The sequence below is a fragment of the Typopeltis vanoorti genome, chromosome 8, assembly GCF_054136105.1.
Source record: "Typopeltis vanoorti isolate ZY-2024b chromosome 8, IOZ_Tvanoo_1.0, whole genome shotgun sequence".
NCBI lineage: Eukaryota > Metazoa > Arthropoda > Arachnida > Uropygi > Thelyphonidae > Typopeltis > Typopeltis vanoorti.
The window spans coordinates 150,589,731-150,610,350 of NC_143556.1; the positions used below are offsets into that span (position 1 = coordinate 150,589,731).

The following is a 20,620-nucleotide window of genomic DNA, read 5'->3' on the forward strand; positions in this document are numbered from 1 at the left end:
TTTTGATACTGTGTTCGCTGTAGCCATTGGAGAGGAAAGTTCTGTGTATGTGGTTAAGCTCAGTTGTGAGGGCGGTTCTCTTGTTTGTGGGCTCTCTTGGTAAGAGTTTTAATGATGTGGTGGTGGTGGGAGAGTTTGTGAATGTATCTGCCTGTGTGTGCGGGTTTTCTATATATATATACAGTGAAGGCAAGTATATCATTAGGCAGGCGTGTGACTAAGGTGTCTAGGAAGGGTAAACAATTGTTCTTTTCCTTTTCCATAGTAAACTGGATTCTTGGATGTAGGCTATTGAGATGACTGAGGAAGGAGTCTAACGTGTCTGGGCCATGAGGCCAAATAGAGAACACATCATCTACATATCTTAGCCAGATAGAAGGTTTGAGTGGGGCTGAGTCTATGGCTTGTTTTTCGAAATCTTCCATATAGAAATTGGCAGGGGGGGGGGTGAGAGGGGGGGAACACATGCCGGTTCCCTCTATGTGCTTGTAGATTTTGTTCTTCCAAGAGAAATACCCAGAGTTGATGGCAAAGGAAAAGAGATCTAAGATGTCAGAGGGGAAAAACGTTTTCTAAGAGAGATAAAGTGTCGGTTAAGGGAATATTGGTAAACAAAGAGGAGATATCAAAGCTTACTAATATGTCTGTATTATTCAAGGTTAAATTTTCTGTGAGGGCTTTAAAGTGGGTCGAGTTTTTTATATAGGAAGCTGAATTTCTGGTGGGGGGACAGAGAGTTGGCCAGCTGTTTAGACAGTCTGTAACAAGGCGCATTGGTGGCATCTACTATAGGCATTGTTACATTAATTGTTTTTGTAATCCCCATAGATGTCCTGGTGACTAGGACGAAATATAGGAAGTATTAAATTCTATTTTAATTCTTTTTGGGTGTTGTAAAAAATCCATTAAACCTCCAACATAATGCCAGACATACAGAATTTCCTGTTAAGAAGGGGTATATATGAAGTTGCAAAACAGGTGATTATCACAAACTGATGAATCATAACAGTGCCATGACATAATAATTTGAAATGAAGAGTTGTTAGAAGTCAATGTGAGATGGTCAAGGCATGTTTCAAGAAATCATTATCAAACCCAGTCAGGAGAATAAATCAGGTAGAAGTTAGATGGATAAATATCATCATTTAGCAGGATCTTCAGAAGAATTATGGAGCAAATAAAAAGAAAAAGGTGATCAGCAAGTCCATGAATAGTACAATGTACAGACAAGAACAGTGACCTCTATGGTAAGAAAGGTCAAAGTAAATTATGAAAGGAAGCTAGCTGATGAGGCCAAAGGAATCCCAAAGTTCTTTCACAATGTGGTAAGTAAAAGGAAGAATGAATGTGGACACTTGACTAATGAGTGCTGATGGTAGGGAGGTAAAGAAACTAAAATAGTTGAGTTACTGAGTGATCATTTTGTAACTGTGTACCATCCAGGTAGAGGTATTGTAGTGCTAGATGTGACATTGACCGATGGGAATGCAGAGGTAGCTGAACATGAATGTGTTCATGATATTGTGAACATGAATGCAAACACAGCCATGCAATTAGATGGCATCTGCTCATGTCTTATGTCAATATGCAAGAGAATTGGCAGCTTCTCTGTCCAGCTGTTTAATTTGAACCCCAGTTCTGGAAATGTGTCAAGGAAATCAATCAAAAGAGGATAAAATAGTTTCACTGTTTAAAGGAAGCTACAAGACAGCAGCAGCAAATTATAGGTTAGGTTAGGTTATAGGGCAATCGGTATCACAGGAGTGGTAATTAAAAGGTAATAGAGAAATCATTAAAGGATAGAATTCAGGACTGGATAGACAGAAGTATGATACTTTATAGAGGCAACATGGTTTTGTGAAGGGCAGATCTTGTCTTAATAATATGCTTATGTTTTTAAAATTAAGTGACAAATGAGTTGGACAAAGAAAGAAATGTCTGCTCTCTGGTGCTGCTAGATTTTGGAAAGGCATTCAACAAGATTCCACATGGAACTCTATTGCATGAATTGGAGCAAATGAGGATGGATATGAAGCTGGTCATTTAGATAAGTGGGTCACTGATGGACAGAGATCAAAGAGTAGTGTATGTGGGAAGTTCAGGTAATTAGCTGTGAGCCAAAGGGTTCAGTACTTAGTCCTCTGTTGTTTCATTTGTATATCAAGGATATAGAAATTGCTTTAAGGGGAAATATTCATTTGTTTGCTGATGTAAATATTCTGCAGGGTGACTTGATAAATTGGCAAAAGTAAATGGCTGCCAGTTTAACACAGCCAAGAGCAGGCCTCATTCACTGCATCCTTTTGTGGATGAGAAAAGGGTACAGTGTATATTTTTTCTCATTCGTACAATCTCAGCCTTTGTTTAGGCACTTTACATCAACGACTTCTTAGCTGTATGACCCTATAACAAAGATACATTACCTGCCTTTCTAGTAAAAGTAAACAACTACATCCCTTGATTAACTTTACTATGGAAATAGAAAAGGAAAATGAACTAGTTAACTACTTCTTAAACTGATAAACTATTTGTATTTATCATATACCTCCTTCACAGGACATTACATATGATAGCAATCAACTTGCTATTCTTCTTGGAATACTGGAATCATAAAAACTCTGTTACATCTTGCTCAGATTGTCTGCTCTAATTTATAATAGCTAAGGTTAGAGCTCTGGACATCGAGGATTTTATACAACTAAATGGCTTCTTGATATGAACTATAGAACATGTTTTTGATTGCTATAAGCCTCCCTCAATCATGAAACAATATGAAGGGCACCTATCCCATACATTTCTTTTTTTTTGACAAACTCTCCTCGTAGTTCCCATCTTCAAAAGATAAACAATTTCTTTGTTCCCTTCCTAGTGCCCACCAAGTTCCTTGTGACTGTTGCCTTTCTTACTATGTACAAACTGTATGTTCTGTAGTGTAAAAGTTATGAGAACAATCTTACATTGTCAAGCAAAAATCTGAGAAATATGGCCTAGCTAAAATTCTCGGATTTTTTGTTGACTCCTCTGGTATGAAACATGCTTATTTCATTGATGCTGCCACAAGTTTAAATGTTTGATTAAAAGGAGCGCCAAACCTTGCTACACCATCCAAACCTCAATTGGAATGACTGCTTCTTTCTATCAAAACGGAAGAAGCATTAGATTGTTTGTGTATGTTATTGATGTTTGATTTGAATGGGACTTTCTCATATTTAGATAGAAAGAAACAGTCATTCCAATTAAGGTTTGGATGGTGGAGCAAGGCTCGGTGCTCCATTTAAACAAATGTTCAAACTTGTGGCAACATCAGTGAAGTAGTGTTGTGTCCCTTTTTCATTAATTACTTTGTCACTTATTCTCTATATATTCTATGTTCGCCCTATGGTGTCATGTGGTACTGTCTAAGTACAAAGGAATTGCCTATGGGTTGAGCCAAATCCAAATGCAACAAAGCGTCTGAGGTTGTTCTTCTCTTAAGGTCCTAAGACATTTATTTGTTAACGCTGCGTCACTTAGGACAATTAGTTTAAAAGAGAAAATCATAAACAAGAAGAGGATACTCAGATATACCTCAATGACTAAAAACTTTGCAATCGTGACCATAAATTCACTACTTATATCCCCCACCTAGGTTTGTATATTTAACAAGTGGTGCATCGGATAGTGCATACAGACAACTGAATCAGAAGAAGCAAAAGGTTTATTCAACATAATTTAGTAAAATTCAATTCAATACTACAAAATATTGTGACAAATATTCGTGCTCATGTTTTATCTTGTGAATGACTCCATGTAAGTGTGCTGCTTCCCTTCTCACAGTCACCTTATCAATCACATTACCTATACTCTCATTCATATTTCATACATTATCATTCACTCCTTCCACTACATTTTCTACATTACATTCACTATCCTATAGCATGGAATGTTAGATATGACAATATCAGAGTGCTTACAAGTAATAGACTAATTTGGAGAAAAATTATTCATAGGAGATTAATAATAATGTAAACTTAATCATGTAGTGCTGTCATTGTAACCTGAACACACCTTGGGGGTACACATCAGGAAATTGATGATGATGAAGGGGAACTAAGTATACTGTCATCAGAAGACCTCATCAAATTCCTGACATGTACCCTGAAGGAGTTTACAGGATATGACAGTACTACATGAAAAACTTACATCATCACTAACTTCTTATTTACAATTTTCCTCCAAATCAATCTGTTACCTGTAAAGACTCCAACATTATTAGATCTTATATTTCTGTCTTTTAAGGCACCTTTTACCATATCAATCCACTTATATCTTGGTCCTCCTCTGGGTCTTTTTCCTGTCAACCTGGTAGAGAACACTTGTTTCTCCATTTTTTCCTCTCCTTCTGTTTAAGTGACCATACCACCTGAGATTAGCTCTGCTAACTCATTCCTGGATGCTAACAATTTCAAGTTCTTTTCTATATCCTTGTTTTTAATATGACATTGCCATTGACGCCATCTTTCTCAGGACTCTCATATTGGCAGTCTAGTCTTTGGGCAAGTGTTTTATTTCTAGCCCAGCTCTCAGATTCATAAGTTAAAATTGATTTGAACACTGTCTTGTATAGAGCTAATTTCTCTCTTATTCCATATAAATTTATTCAGTTGGCTTCCTATCATACCAGCTTTGTTGATTCTGTTGCCTATTTTTATATTTAATTTACCATCTTCACTAAAAATTGTGCCTAAGTAGCTGAAATGTTTTACTTGCTCTATAAATTCTCCATTCACAATGCAGTTGATATTTTCAATGCTTCTGCCTATTTTCATTGTATTTGTCTTGTTAACCTTCATACCATATCTATTACAACAGTTATTCAGTTTAGTCAGGGAATCTTACAGATGTCTAGCAGAGTTATTTAGAAGTATAACATCATCTGCATAAAGTAAAGAGCTGAGATTAATATCTCCAATTTTGATATCAAGTTTAATACCACTTTTGTTCATAATATGAACAAAAAAGCTATTCAAAACGCTACTGTTGTATAGTGTCCCATTGACACTATACAACAGTAGCGTTTTGAATAGCTTTTCTCTCAGAAGACCTATGGATAGAATTTCAGATAAGTGAATGAAGATATTTATGTACAGGATGAAGAGAGTAGGCGAAAGTACACAGTCTTGTCATAAATAATGTTACAACTGAAGTACAGCTCTGCATTGCCCACAGAATTGCGTGAATCTGGTTCTGTTAGTGGTGCTGTACACAGCGAACATTTGCATGTTTATCACTAGTTATCCCTTGTTATCCAATAATGCAAAATGCACTTCCCTTTGTAGGTATATATTGCAAATGCATTAAGGGTAGGATATCTACCTTAGTGTACAGGTTAACATGCATTGGGGAGATTATGAGAAATTGTGGCTGTAATAGCACTTCATAAGGTTGTAATGCAGCCATCTGTTATTTTCAACACACCAAAAACACTTGGGATCATTAGGATGCTTGTGTATTTGACTATTAACTGTTATAACGATGCCCAGAGAATAAGTTGACCATGCTGCATTAGGATACAACAGTTGTGAGGGCTGTTAAGGCATGCCTCTACCATAATCCTGTGAGAATGCAAAAAAAAAAGTGATGGCATTAGAGATTAATGTTTTGCAGAGAACAATCTCATGTGTACTAACTGATTGTGACCTGGGAGTGACAGCTTATCATCATTCTATGGGACACTTTTTAACACCATAACTTATGTGGCAAAGGGATAAAAATCAAAAGCACTTCTCCGGCAGTACATAAACAGACACAGAGATATCCTCTTCACGGATGAGAAGATTTTCACCATTGACAAGTGGTTTAATCTCCAAAACAATCAGGTATATGCCATGGATGGTTGCATAGCACATGTCATATGCATCCAGGATTAAGAAAGGTCATCACCCTGCATCAGTGATGGTTTGGTAGGGTGGGATGATATATTGTGGTATCCAAATTCCATTTCTGTGAGAAAGGGGCCAAAAACTCTGCCAAAGTGTATCAAGACACTGTGCTGGAACCTGTGGTATGGCTCCTGAAGAACACCTTGTTTCACATAAGTAGTGGACTTAGCCTGCATACAAGACAAGGGCCACATGTGACTATCTGATTGGCCATATTTGAATTTGTTGGACTTCAAATTGTAGTCAGAGCTTGAGAGAGAGAGAAGCCTGCAAGAAATGACTCCCCAACATTGCCAGCCTGAAGGTGGATTTGGAGTGAGCAGTGGCAGTGCTTCTGATTGATGTTGTGCATGCCACCATCGATGCATGCATGAAGGCAAAAGGGAAAATTTTGAGCATTGAGTGCTGCTAAATGCATGTTATGTGGTTTGTATGTGCTGACAGCAGTAAATGATTTATTGATAGATTAAAGGTTTATGCACTGTTCAAGTTATTATTATTACGGGTGACTCCAGGAAGTCCTCAGACTCATCGAAGGAGGCCCTAAACATCATGTCCACACAACTATTCGATACCTTGCCTTGAACTCATTCACTGTCATAGCACCCACAACATCCTCTGGCAGTTTATTCCACTCATTCATCACTCTAAAAGTAAAGAACCCAGCTCTAACACTCTTGCCCAGCTTCCACAGATGTCCCCTAGTTCTCCCTCCACCAGTCTTGATTTCAAAAATATCATCTGAATTAATCCTATAGAAACCCGTCAACAATTTGAATGTCTCAATCGTATCTCCCCTTTTCCGCCTATCAACCAATTTCTGCAACTCACAAATCTTCAACCTGTTCTCATAAGGTTCATTCCATAGACCTGCTATCATCTTGGTCACTCGCCTCTGGATCCTCTCCACCTCCTCTCCATCAAGAAGAAACCTAGGTGACCAAATCTGGGCACAGTAGTTGAGATGAGGTCTTATCAAGGCTCAGTACAGAGGAGCAATAACTTGCTTGTCTCTGCTCGTTAAAGTGTTTTTCAGCAACCGAGTGATTTGATGAGCTGATTTAGCCACTTTTGCAATGTGTCCCTTAAACTTCATCTCCCTATCCACCAACACTCCAAGTCCGTGCCCTCATCAATCTCCTGGAGTACAGTTCCACCAATGTGGTATACTGCTACTAATCTTTTCACCCCAAAATGCATAACCTTACATTTTGTCACATTAAATTGACATCCATTCTCATTTAGCCATTCATCCATTCTCCTTAAGTTGTAACAGCATTTATGACTAGACTAGGTAGATAGCTTTGGTGTTTGGGAAGAAATTGAAAAGAAGCATCTACCATAATCTGTAGTGAATGAACATAGAGGAAACTGGTCATTCATTGCAATAAAGGCAAACTGTAAGATGGTATTTTGGTTAGCCCAGCTCTATGCCAAATCCAATTAAATATCCTACAATGTGTCCTTTGATTGCAAGGATATCAGCTGTGATTAGAAGTGGCAAAATCCATACTGCTGGTCACTGATTATTTGATGGACTTTTTGGGTGGTGAAAAAGTTAAATGTTGATGACCTCCCCATTCTTTTCAAGAGAGCTTGGTAGTTAAGAAGTGTTTGAAGTTAGCCAGCAGTAATTGTATTCTTAAGGTTAGAAGAATAAGTAGAATGGAAAATGAATAAGGTTATTAGGTAAGAGTTGAGTTGCAGAGGAAAAAGTATATAAGGGAAAGTGCATGAGGATTTACAATAAAGATGAAATTCAAATGTCTGGAAAGGAAAGATAAATTAGAAAATGAGAAGATACTAATGAAGCAAACAAAATGAAAATGTCAGATATTTTCCATCATTATAGTCATTAGGAAAAGAAATTATTGTGGTGGAATTTCTTCACTGGATAAAAATTTATCCACTAGATAAATCTTGCGGATAAAATAACTAGGGAAGAAAATATTGACAGAAGTGTTAATGGATACTTTGCTCAAGTGTTTCACAGTAGTGAAATATTTTTAAAAAAGAGAAAAGGAGAGTTCAGAATCACAAGTGAGTGAACTTGGCTTGGTGTTTAGAATACTGAGGAATAATCCTGAAGAACTGGATGGAATTTTGCCATATGTTTTAAGAGGATTTGGCTAGAGCAACTAAGGCTGTGAAGCTTGTGTATCACATCTGTTAATTGCATATATTTTCTGATCATTTTGAGGAAGGGGGGGGGGAGGACTTCTGAGTTTCTGATAAGAATAATTCAGTCACTTCCACACAAGAATAGACTAATTTGGAGAAAAATTATTGATAAGAGATTAATAATAATGTAAACTTAATCATGTAAATAAACTCCTTTGAGTCCATATAAAGACCCTTTGTATTCAAAGATTCAAACTCCATTATTTTTGGGTCGTTGTTAAGGAATTTACAGTATTCTTAACTTAGTTATTTAATGATTGTCTTCCTTGTGAAAGAATATCACCAGTGCAGAACCCTTTCTTTTAGTGTTGCACGGTGATCAGCATTCACCGTGCAACACTAAATTTTAGAAATTATGGACTTTACAACCGTGTTATAAATAACTATTTTAATTTCCTGATGTTTCAACCTTCATATTAAGTTCACAAAGTAAGCTAAAGAAACAATGATTTAATCACCAGTTATTCTACTGGCATGACTCTAGTGGGGGAAAAAAAAAATACAGATAAAATTAAAAATTAATTACATATTTAGAAACTACATCAAACATAATCTATTTAAGATAACATGGGAAAAACATTCCTTCATATAGATAGTTTTCTTACAGTAACAATGATGTCCTATTTTTAACATGACAATTGTTATATTAGATCTAAGATTCTGGATTATCTACAGTCCAGTTTATAGTTAGCTCTTAGGGAGAAAGGTTCCATGGGTAGAATATGTGCCTTCCATATGCTTGGGATTTTTAGACCCTCATATTCAGATTGGGGTGGTTGATAAGAATCTCACAGGCTTCCTTAAATTTACGTTCATATCATGTTTTGGTGTGATGTAAACAACTGGTGCTTTTCCAGTCATTTCTATGTAAAGTGTTGAGGGCATGATCAGAAAGGCCAGCTTCACCATATTTATTATATTTAATGTTCAAATATAATCTATATTCTTTTTAATTTATATAATTTATATTCAAGGGAGAGGAATTGGTGGCACTGGTAACATCAGCTTGGACAAAGATTATTGGGATAACAGAGACGTGGGTGACAGAAGAGGATATAACAACAGGAACAGAAGATGCTGGGTACAGCATTTTTCGACAGGATAGGAAATATGGTGGTGGAGTACTGCTTATGATAAGTGATGACTTATGTCCTCTAAGAGTGGAGGCTTTGGAAGACAGTGACACTAATGGTTTTGAAAGCATATGGTGTGAAGTAGAAGTTGCCAAGAGAGGATATTTAGTGGGGGTGTTGCTACAAACTAGGGAACGCAGAGGGTGGGGAGCAGGAGATGTTTAGGCCGTTGAGCTTGGCAAATGCAAAAAGAATGATTGTTATGGGAGATTTTAACTACAGCAGTATAGATTGGGGAAAGGAAGATGCATGTAGCAATAAGGGAATGGAATTTCTAGAATTCTTGAGGGAAAATGTCTTAGGCAACATGTAACAGAGGGAACAAGAGATTCAAGAGTTTTGGATTTGGTTATAGCATCAGAAGAGCTGATAATAACTGAGATGACATCTCTCCCACCAGTTTGAGAGAGTGACCATATGGTTTTGACTTGGAAAATGAATAGACATGCAGGAGTATCAAAGAGACGGGAACATATGTGGAATTATAAAGCAGATGATTATAATAGTCTTAGACGTCAACTTGGGGAAGTTTCGTGAAGGGAGAAATTGGAAGGCCTGGATATCATTAGTGCTTGGGAAATTGTGAAGGAATATTTGTTAGCAGCAATGGTAAGCTGTATTCCATGAGTGAAGAAGAGGACACAATTTGGAGTAAAGTGGATGACAAACAATATTAAACATGAGCTACATGTGCAAAAGAGGCTATTAAAGAGATATAAGGAGACAGGTGAAGAGAAGATATATGAAGAATATAAGACACAGGCCAGAAGAGTGACTAGTATGGTAAGGAAGACGAAACTGGAATATGGGAAAAGATTGACCCTTAGATCCAAGGAAAATCCTGGTGAATTTTTTAGCTATGTGGCCAGTAGGAGGAGAAATGACTGTGGAAGAATGACATTGTGGGATAAAAATGGGAACAGAGTGACTGGTGCAGAGGACATAGTGGAATTGTTCAATAAACACTTTATTGGAGTATTTCATTCTGGAGGAATCAATTTGAATACTAGAGGGATAGAGCAGGTTCGAGGTTTAGAGGTGTATGAGGAGAGTGTGTTCCACATGCTGAGTACTCTGGATGTTAGTAAAGCTGTGGGACAGGATGGTATTTCACCACGAGTTTTGAGAGAATGTGCTAAGGAACTGACAGTGCCCTTGACCTGGCTTTTCAATGAAAGTCTGGCTGCGGGAAAGGTGCCCATGGAATGGAAGGAAGGTAAGATAGTGCCATTGCATAAGATTGGTAGCAGACTGGAAATGTCTAATTATAGGCCAGTTTGTGTGTCATCAGTAGTTAGCAAGATCTTGGAGAAAGTAGTGAGGGACTATATACAGCATTGGGCAGATGAGGGTAATGTTATCAGTGAGAGTCAACATGGATTTGTGAAGGGGTGCTCTTGTTTTAGCAGTATGCTAACCTTTTATGATAAAGTTACAAGAGCATTAGATGAGGGAAAGGCATATACTACCATTTTCCTAGACTTAGCAAAGGCATTTGACAGGGTGCCACATGATAAGCTGATATTTAAATTGCAGCACATAGGTCTGGATGTCAGATTGGTCAACTGGATTCAGGATTTGCTGTCCGATAGGTATCAGAGAGTTGTGTATGGCGGAGCAATATCAAAGAGGCAGAAGGTTACAAGTGGGGTCCCACTGGGCTCAGCACCGGGACCTCTATTGTTTAACCTTTATATCAATGACATTGTCCATGGATTGCAAGGGGATATTCTGTTGTTTGCAGATGATGCAAAGCTGGGAAGGGTTATTAGTAATAGTGCGGATGTGGTAGCCCTGCAAGAGGATTTGAATAAGCTAGATAGATGGGCAAATGAATGGGGGTTTCAGTTTAATGCAGCAAAATGTAAGGACTTCAGGTTTGGGACACATCGATGGGACGCGTTAAACTGGATGAAGAAAAAGAGACAAGAGATCTGGGTTTGATGATTGATAGAAACCAGAAATTTAGGGGACATATTGTAAAGGTAGTGAAGGTAATGCAGAGGGTTGCTGCAATGATGAGAAGGACACTGACCTGCAGAGATAAAATGGAATGATAACCATTTTATAAGAATCTGATCAGACCACACTTAGACTATTGTTCTCAGATCTGGTCCCCAGGATTTGAAGGGGATAAATTAACTGTGGAAAGGGTAAAAAGGCGGATAACAAAAATGGTGTCTGGACTGTACAATATTAGTTATAAAGATCTGCTGAGGGAGTATGGACTGCAGAATTTGGTGGATATAAGAAGGAGGGGTGATATGATTGAGACTTTTAAACTGTTGAGAGGTGGTTACAGGATTGACAGTGGGGAGTTCTTTTGCTTGGTTGAACAGAGGGAAGGAGTCGTGACAAGGGGCCATCCCTGGAAGTTACGAAAGGAAACGGTGAGAAAGAGGTTGAAGAGTGGTCTCTTTGCATGGAGGGCGATTGAACCATGGAATGCATTGCCTGATGGAGTGGTGAGAGTGAGAACAGTCAATGCATTTAAGGAGTGGTATGATAGACTTTGTGTTTCCTAGGAGGGACCACCCTCGATGAGTCTTGATAGACTTGTGTTTCTTAAAAAGGACTTCTCGCGATGAGTCTTTTGACTCCATGGAGGCCTGAATAATAATGTGTCGTTTATGTTCCTTTTGTCTGATAGGAATTGTTAGTCCTGTTTGCCCTATATATGGTAGATTACAGATGCAATAAATATGGTATACTCCAGGGTGGGTGAGGAGAGGGAGGGGATCTTTGGATGAGTTCAGTAAGCTTTTTAATTTTGCAGGAGGTTTAAAGGTGGCTTTGAGGTTGTATTTCTGTAGTATTCTGTTTATTTTATCTGATGTCCCTTTAATGTAAGGAATAGTTATAGTTTTATTGTAGTCTGGTTTATCTTTGTTTTTTATTGAGGTCTTATAGAGAATTTTGTTAATGGTGTTTTGGCTGTAACCATTTTTTAGAAAAGTATTGCTGATAACTTTAAATTAGTCTTTCAGTGCTTGTTCATTGGAGATCTTTAAAGCCCTGTTTTTTAGAGTATTAATGTCACCTAGTTTTTGTGTTGGGTGGTGGTAGGAGTTTATGTGTATGTATTATTACCCAAGACCCCATGGAGTCAAAGACTCACCTAGGAGGTCCTTTTATCACACACACACAGCTCATCATACCATGCTTTAAACACACTCATTCTCTGCAGACACCACACTCTCAGGCAAGGCATTCCAATCATTCACAACTCTGCATGAAAAAAAACTAGCTCTCACTCCTCTACTCACACCCTCCTTATACAGCTTCTGGAGATGACCTCTGGTTCTTCCCTGATCTTCCACGATTTTCTGTAGAACCTCTCCAGCACTGATCCTATAACAATCCGTTAATAACTTGTAGGTCTCTATCATATCTACCCCTCCGCCTCCTGTCCACCAGACTCGGCATGTTGCATCTTCTCAATCTTTCCTCATACTTTACATTCTAGAGGTCAGAAACTACCTTAGTCAGTCGCCTCTGGATCCTCTCCAGCATCTCTTCATCCTTCTGAAAACCAGGTGGCCTAATCAAAGCCTTATACAAAGGAACAAGAAACTCCCTACTTCTACAAGTCAGTGTCCTCCGCATCATTCCGAGAAGCCTTTGTGTTGTCTTCACAGTTTTGGCTATGTGTCCCCTAAATTTCAGATCCCTATCCACTATCACCACCAGATCTCTTATTTCCTCCACCTCCAACAATATATCTTCACCAAGCATAAATTCTGCATCCCATTTTTGTTTTCCAAATTTTAAAACCTTACATTTTGCAACATTGAACTCACATCCCCATACCTGAGCCCAATCACTCAATTTATTCAAGTCTTCTTGTAAGGCCACAACATCCTCGCTACACTTCAGTGTTCGTCCCAACTTTGTATCATCTGCAAACAACTGAATATCTCCATCCAAATCTTCAGCAATATCATTAATATACAAGTTAAACAGCAGTGACCCTAAAACAGACCACTGAGGCATACCACTAATAACTTTCCTTTTCCCGGATATCGTTCCCCAATACACAACTTGTTGATACCTATCAGATAGCCAGTCTCCAATCCAATTCACCAATCTAATATCCAACCCCATCTACTTCAGTTTGACTATCAACTTATCATGTGGTAATCTATCACAAGCCTTTGCAAAATCTAAGTATATTACTGTGTATCCTTCTCCTCTGTCCATGGAAGCAGTCACCTTATTATAATAAGTAAGTAGATTACTAAAACATGACCTCTTGGTCAGTATGTGTCGGTTTCTGGTAAACAGTGAAGGATAGACTGCCAGAAGGAAGACGTGTGGCAAGTGTATCTAGAAATGGAAGTGTGTTCTGTTTTTCAATCTCGATTGTGAACTGTAGGCGTTTGTGTTGTTTGTTTAGGTGGCTAAGGAAAGTGTCTAGTGTCTGGCAGCCATGGGGCCAGATTGCAAAAACATCGTCATCATATCTAAGCCAGACTTTGGGTTTTAAAGGAGAGGAATCTAGAGCATGTTGCTCAAAATGTTCCATATAAAAGTTAGCAATAGGGGGAGATAATGGTGAGATAATTTTGCCATACAAAATAACCAGAACGTAATACATGCACAAAAATCGGTGTGATATGTGGAGGGAATTTGTTCTGTAAAAGAAGGATTGTGTCACTGATTGGGACATTCATAAAGAGGGCAGAGACTTCAGAACTGACTAATAAATAATCTTTTTCTAATGTAATGTCTTTGATTATGTTTATGAAATATTGTGTGTTTCTAATATAGGAGGGGGGATGACCTATCAACTCCTTGAGTGTTGCTGCTAATTTTTTGGTTAGGTGATAATCAGGCTGTCTACACCTTCAACTATCTGCCAGAGTGGTGTGGTGATGTCTGACATCAACATGCAGTGAGCCCATGGTTCGTGATGATGATGAAAGATACACACACATCACGAACCATGGGCTCACTGCCCGTTGATGTCTGATGCCTGCTTCACTATCTTCTTCCACCTTTCTTTGTCCAGTGCATAGTGTTGCAATTTTTGTACACCCATTCCACACCGGTCTTTTATATCATCTATCCATTCTGTATGGTCTTCTGTTTAAACCATCCAAAATACCAAACATAAATGTCTTTATCTTCCAGTCCTCACTAGTTCTACAGATGTGTCCAAATAATTGCAGCTTCCGTTTTATAATCTTCTGCATTAGATTCTGTTTTGGTTGTATCTTCTGATAGAGCTCTTCATTGGTGATTTTCTGTACCCATCCTATTCTTAGAATTTTCCTGTAACAAGTTCTTTCAAATGTCAAAATTCTTTTTCTTGATTCGTACAGTACCACTGAAGATGCATGTTTCCAGTACTCTTAGTTTTGTTTGGAGGCTGATCACTTTACTTTTCCAGATGTTATCCATGGCCTTCAGATTTGTTCTTCCCTTTGCAATCCTGATCTTTATTTCTTTTTTACAGTCCAAGTCATATGTCAGTTTACTTCCCAGATATGTGAATTGTTCCACATTTTCTATATCAGTTTCATCCACTTGTATCTTTTTGTTTCATGTTCTTCTTACCAAATACCATTGTCTTTGTTTTTTCCAAGTTCATAACAAGTCCAAATCTCTTCCCTTCCTCATTTAACAGGTTTCAGTTTTTTTTTTGTAGTTCTCTTTCGTCTTCTTCTTCAATAATAACAATGCCATCTGCAAATCTAAGATTGTTAATTCTCATTCTGTGTACAGATATTCCTTTGGCATCTTCCTTCAGTTTGTCCCTTGCTCTTTCTAAATGAGCGACGATGGTGATATTGGGTCTCCCTGTCTAGTACCTCTGCTTGTTTTAAACCATTTCCCCAAATCATGACCTATTCTAACTGCTGCAATTGCATTCTGATAAACATCTTTTAATATAGCTATTAGTTTTTTATTAATTCCATAGGATTCCAGAACTGCTAATGTCACTTTCTGGTCAATACTGTCAAATGCTTTCTGAAAATCAACAAAGCAAGTATATATGTTATTGTTTATTCTCCTAGCTTTCTCTGCTATTAACCTCATTGTCAAAATCTGTTGAATTGTAGTTCTATCCTTCCTAAATCCTGCTTGCTCATCTACAAGGTATGCTTCCAATTGTGTTTTCAATCTTTCTGTCAATATGATCATCATCACTTAACCAACGTGACTTATCAAGACAGTTGTTCTATAATTTTTACATTCTAGCTTATTTCCTTTCTTATAAATGTTACTAATATTGATTTCACCCACTCCTCTGGCATTTCCCCTTTTTTCCATACCATATTACACAGTTGGTGCATTTCTGTAACCATACTTTCATCACTATATTTTATCATTTCTCCAGTAATGTTATCGTTACCAGAACTCTTGTTGTGTTTTAGTTGTCCTATTGCATTTTCTACCTCTCCTCTTAAAATGTCCATATCATGCTCATTACCTGGTGGTGATATCTGCTTCAATTATTATTATTGTTGTTCCGTGAGGGAAGCCCTAACATCATGTCAAAAACAACTATTCGACATTCACACAGTATCTATCATACCTTGCCTTGAACACATTCACAGTTGTAGCACTCACAACAGACTCTGGAAGCTTATTCCACTCATTCACCACTCTCCAAGTAAAAAACCTAGCTCTAACACCCTTGTCAACCACGCTCTTGCCCAGCTTCCATGCATGGCCCCCTAGTCCTCCCACCACCAGTCATATTTTCAAAAATATCTTCTGGATCAATCTTATAGAAACCCTTCAGTAATTTGAATGTCTCAATCATAAATCATATCACCCCTCCTTTGCCTATCGACCAATTTCTGCAACCCACAAATCTTCAACCTATTCTCATAAGGCTCATTCCACAGACCTGTTATCATCTTGGTCACTTGTCTCTGGATCCTCTCCAATTCCTCCCCATCACGAAGAAACCCTGGTGCCCATAACTGGGCACAATAGTCCAGATGGGGTCTTATCAAGGCTCGATACAGAGAAACAACAACTTGTTTGTCTCTGCATGTTAAAGTATTTTTCAGAAGCCAAGTGATTTGATGAGCTGATTTAGTCACTTTTGCAATGTGCCCCCTAAACTTCAATTCCCTATCCACCAACACTCCCAAATCCCTGGCTTCATCAATTTCCTGGAGTACGGTTCCACCAATGCGATATACTGCTGCTATTCTTTTCACTCCAAAGTGCATAACCTTACACTTTGCCACATTAAATTGACATCCATTTTTCCTAGCCCAGTCCTCCAAACTATCCAAATCATTATGTAAAATTTTGACATCCTGTGCACTCACGATTGCTCTACCCAACTTTGCATCATCAGCAAACAAGTGAACACTTCTTCACAAATCATTTCCTATATCATTGATGAACAAATTGAAAAGCAGTGGTCCAAGAACAGAGCCCTGCGGCACTCCACTAGTCACAAGCCGTCTTTTAGACTCCACTCCTGAATAAACCACTCTCTGGTATCTCTCCTTCAACCACCCTCCTATCCATCTCACCAACCCTATATCTATCCCCATCTGCTCCAGTTTACTGATTAGGGTTCCATGTGGTATCCTGTCAAAGGCCTTGGCAAGGTCCAGTAGTATCACTGTAAACTCATTACCTCTATCCAGTTCAGCCGTTACTGAGGCATGATCTACCCTTCACAAAACCATTGTCCCTCATACAATATCCCATTTTCATCTATCCAATCCTGTATTCTTTTCTTGACTAATTTCTCTAAGACCTTGACAATGATTCCTGATATGCTAATCAGAGGGTAATTTACAACAGCAGTCTTGGAACCACCTTTATGCAGTGGAACTATTTTCCCTTCTTTCCACCCCCTCGGGACTTACCCAGACCCGAGACTCAAATTAAACAAAATGGTCACGGGTACTGACAATTCTTTAGCTGCTTCTCGTATGACACGAGCTGGTATACCATCCAATCCCACAGATGTATTGACATTGAGGTTATGAATAGACTACTCACCTCCACTTCATTCACCGCAATTCCCGTATAATCTACTGGTACATTCGTTTCTGCAATGTCACCACCTGGATGATATATTCTTGCAAAGTGCTCACTCAGTAACTCAACTATATCAACTGATTCAGTTACCTCCCTACCATCAGCATTCTTTAAAATCATTCTGCCATGTACATTTTTCCTTTTACTTGCTACATATCTAAAAAACTGTTTAGGATTCTCTTTAGCCTGCATGGCCAATGTTTTTTCGTAATCTTTTTTGCATTTCTTACCACACTCGTTACCCTTCTGGCCTGCACTTTATACCGTTCATGTGCCTACCGTTCACCTTTCTCCTTAAATTTCCTCCATAGTTGTTTCTTTTTTTTGCAGCTCAAGCTTAATGGTGTTATTCATCCATTGAACCCCTACTTGATTTATTATTTGGACTCTAGGTATACAGTCAGCCATTGCTTCATGCTAACACTTGTTAACTACCTCCCATGCACTACCAACTTCTAGTCCTTGCAGTTGTACATGCCATGACACTGAACCAATCAAACTCCTAAACTTGTCATACTTTTCAGCCCAATAATTCCACATGTACACTGTCTTAATTAAAAATTCCACACCTTTAGCCACCTCCCAAGTCTAGACCCTATGATCACTCTCACCAATTGGTGGCAATGTGGTCATATTTGTTATAGCCAAATCCTCAGATGTAATTAATAGGTCAAGCACTCTCTGACCCCTAGTATTTTCCATTACATGCTGTCGCAGATAGTTATCCCTTAATAACCGCATAAAATCCAATTCCTTCTTCCCGTGTGTCCTCTCCTCACTCCAATCAATGCGACCATAGTTGAAATCTCCCATAATAATTACCCTCCTTCCACTCATTTCTTCTATTTGCTTGTGCATACTGTCACCACCATCTTTTCCATCACCTGGTCTATAGCAGCACCCAATTGTATATTTAGTTCTGCTAGCCACAATCTCACACCAAATGGCCTCAAATGTGCTCTTTTCTCTATCCTGCAATTCAACTTCTATTCTCCTTGGCTCTAGCTCATTAGCTATCATCAACAATACTCCTCTCCCCCATTTTATTCTCCCTGTCATTCCTGAACACACTATACCCATCACATTCAATCCTACTAGCTATATCATCTACAGTCAGCCATGATTCACTAATACCAATAACCTGTGTTCTGGAAGTGCCAACCATGGCCAAAAACTCTTCCTTCTTGTTCCTAATACTCCTAGCATTAGTGTACATGAATTTAAGACCCCCATTAGCTCCAACCCTACCTTGATGCCGTATATTAATTATCTCACTCTGATTTGTTGTCCTTATTCGCTCGGGCATATTATATTCATTCATACATTCGACTGCCTCCCTAAGGACTGTATATCTACTCCCCCCCCCCCCCTTAATAAATCTGGTTTCCCTGAATTTGCACATCCACTACATTCAGCAACACTTTCTCAAGTCTCCTTACACCATAACCATTCAAATGCAAACCATCCATCTTATATAGATCCTTTCGCCCATCAAACTCACTCCACACGTCCACAAATTCCACATCACTCGTCATACATAACCCACGCATAGTCATTCACAATTATGGCCCTCCTTTTAAACATTTCACTGTCATACCGTGGCAAAAGACTAATCATTCTAACTCTCTTATTCTTTTCTTTTGCTACTTCAAACAATTCATTCAGGTCTTCTATCATTTCCATTTTATCTCCTTTCAAATCATTCGTACCTGCCACAACAATAATTTCTTTCACCCTTTCCTTTTGCTCTCTAATAGACTCAGTTACATCCTTTATGGTCGCACCAGGTTGGTACGATTTTGTCAAATTCTCTACTAACACACCTCGTACTAACGAGTCTCCATACAGCACTCTATCCTTCATTTTGTTCATGTTCACACTCATACACCTATTTTTCCTGTCATACTTTTTATTATTGGCTGGTTCATTCAGTCGACTTTTGCTCATACGCTCTAGCTGCTGTTTTTCCCTTTGTATTGCACCATTCAACAACACGATCTCACTCATTGCATCTATCTCATCTTTTTTATTCTCTGTAAAACCATTAATACTATCATTCACACTTTCTGCATTCACACTCTCACAATTCTCTGGTACTACCTCGCCGTTTCTTGTCATATCCCTATTTTTTTCATTCTGAAGTTTGACAAAAATATCACACTCACGATCCGAAATACACTTCAATTCCTCATTCTCCCTACATTTTCTACACATATTCACTCCTTTATTATCATCTACCCATACTCCGACCGCACTCCGCAAAGCGTGTATTTCGCAGATAGTACACTGAATCATCTCCTTTATATTACCGTTCTTGAAAGAAGATGGTGAGCCATCATTACTGGCCGCCATTTTGCTTCGTACTGGAGCCATACTTACTTGTAACGTATTTTATCAAATTATAAATTATAAAACCCCCAAAACACACAAACAGATGCACTAAGATATGCAAGGCAAACAAAACTACGCAATATTAAAGTAAATTTATCAACGATAACTAAAAATAACACATCTTATCAGGAGTGTTCACTAACACTGCACACTACGAATCCCTCTCTAAAAGTACACAAATCGCAGTCGACAGGATACGAACCTGTGCGGGGAAACCCCAATGTATTTCGAGTCCATCGCCTTAACCACTCTGCCACGACTGCCCAATTCTTCAGTCATTTTCCAACGCTAACTGAATCTAGTTTTTCTTCATATAACTCACTATAGTATCTTGTCCACCACTGTACAATTTTTTCTTTATTCATCAATACTTTGCCTTTTTCATCTTTAATTGTGGTCTGTTTTGGTTGCCATTTTCTATTAATGGATATGATCATTTTGTATATCTCCCTTGTCTTATGCTCTTCATAGTACTGTTCTGTATCGTTGCATTGGGCTTCTAACCATTTTATCTTATCCATTCTGACTGCTTTGTATAAAGAAATCTTTAATCTCCTTCGCTGCAAACTTCCACAGTTGGGTACTGACAACATTACTTTCTTCAATAAGTTATGAAATAACTTATTGAAGTTCCAAGGATACCCTAACAGGAGGGATCTTGCTTGTAGAATTGCATTTGGCTGCCTTCCAGTCAATACCATCCTCAAATGGAGGTTAGTTTAACATTAGAGATCCAATCTATGATATCTGTTACCGATTGGAAACAGTAGAACATATATTCCACAGCTACCCTCTTGCTCTGGGTATTTGGAACAAATTATGTAATGTGTTGGTCATTCCATTACTTACAACAGAACAAGTTATTTTTTTTGCAGTACCCACCACCTGTGAGCAATTGGGAGAGATTTTTGATTTTTATAATTAATGAATTAAAATACCATTTATGGAAGGTTAGAGAGAAACATGAATTTGAAA

General features: G+C 38.3%; 1 protein-coding gene and 1 non-coding gene across 4 annotated transcripts in view; both read right to left on the minus strand.

The window, feature by feature from the left end:
* LOC150104425 (adhesion G protein-coupled receptor L4-like) overlaps positions 1 to 20,620 on the minus strand; it is a 118,075-nt gene that overhangs the window by 49,822 nt on the left and 47,633 nt on the right. The window lies entirely within an intron of this gene.
* On the minus strand, positions 19,827 to 19,908 carry TRNAS-CGA (transfer RNA serine (anticodon CGA)). Its single transcript has one exon. It is a non-coding gene; the product is annotated as a tRNA-Ser (tRNA).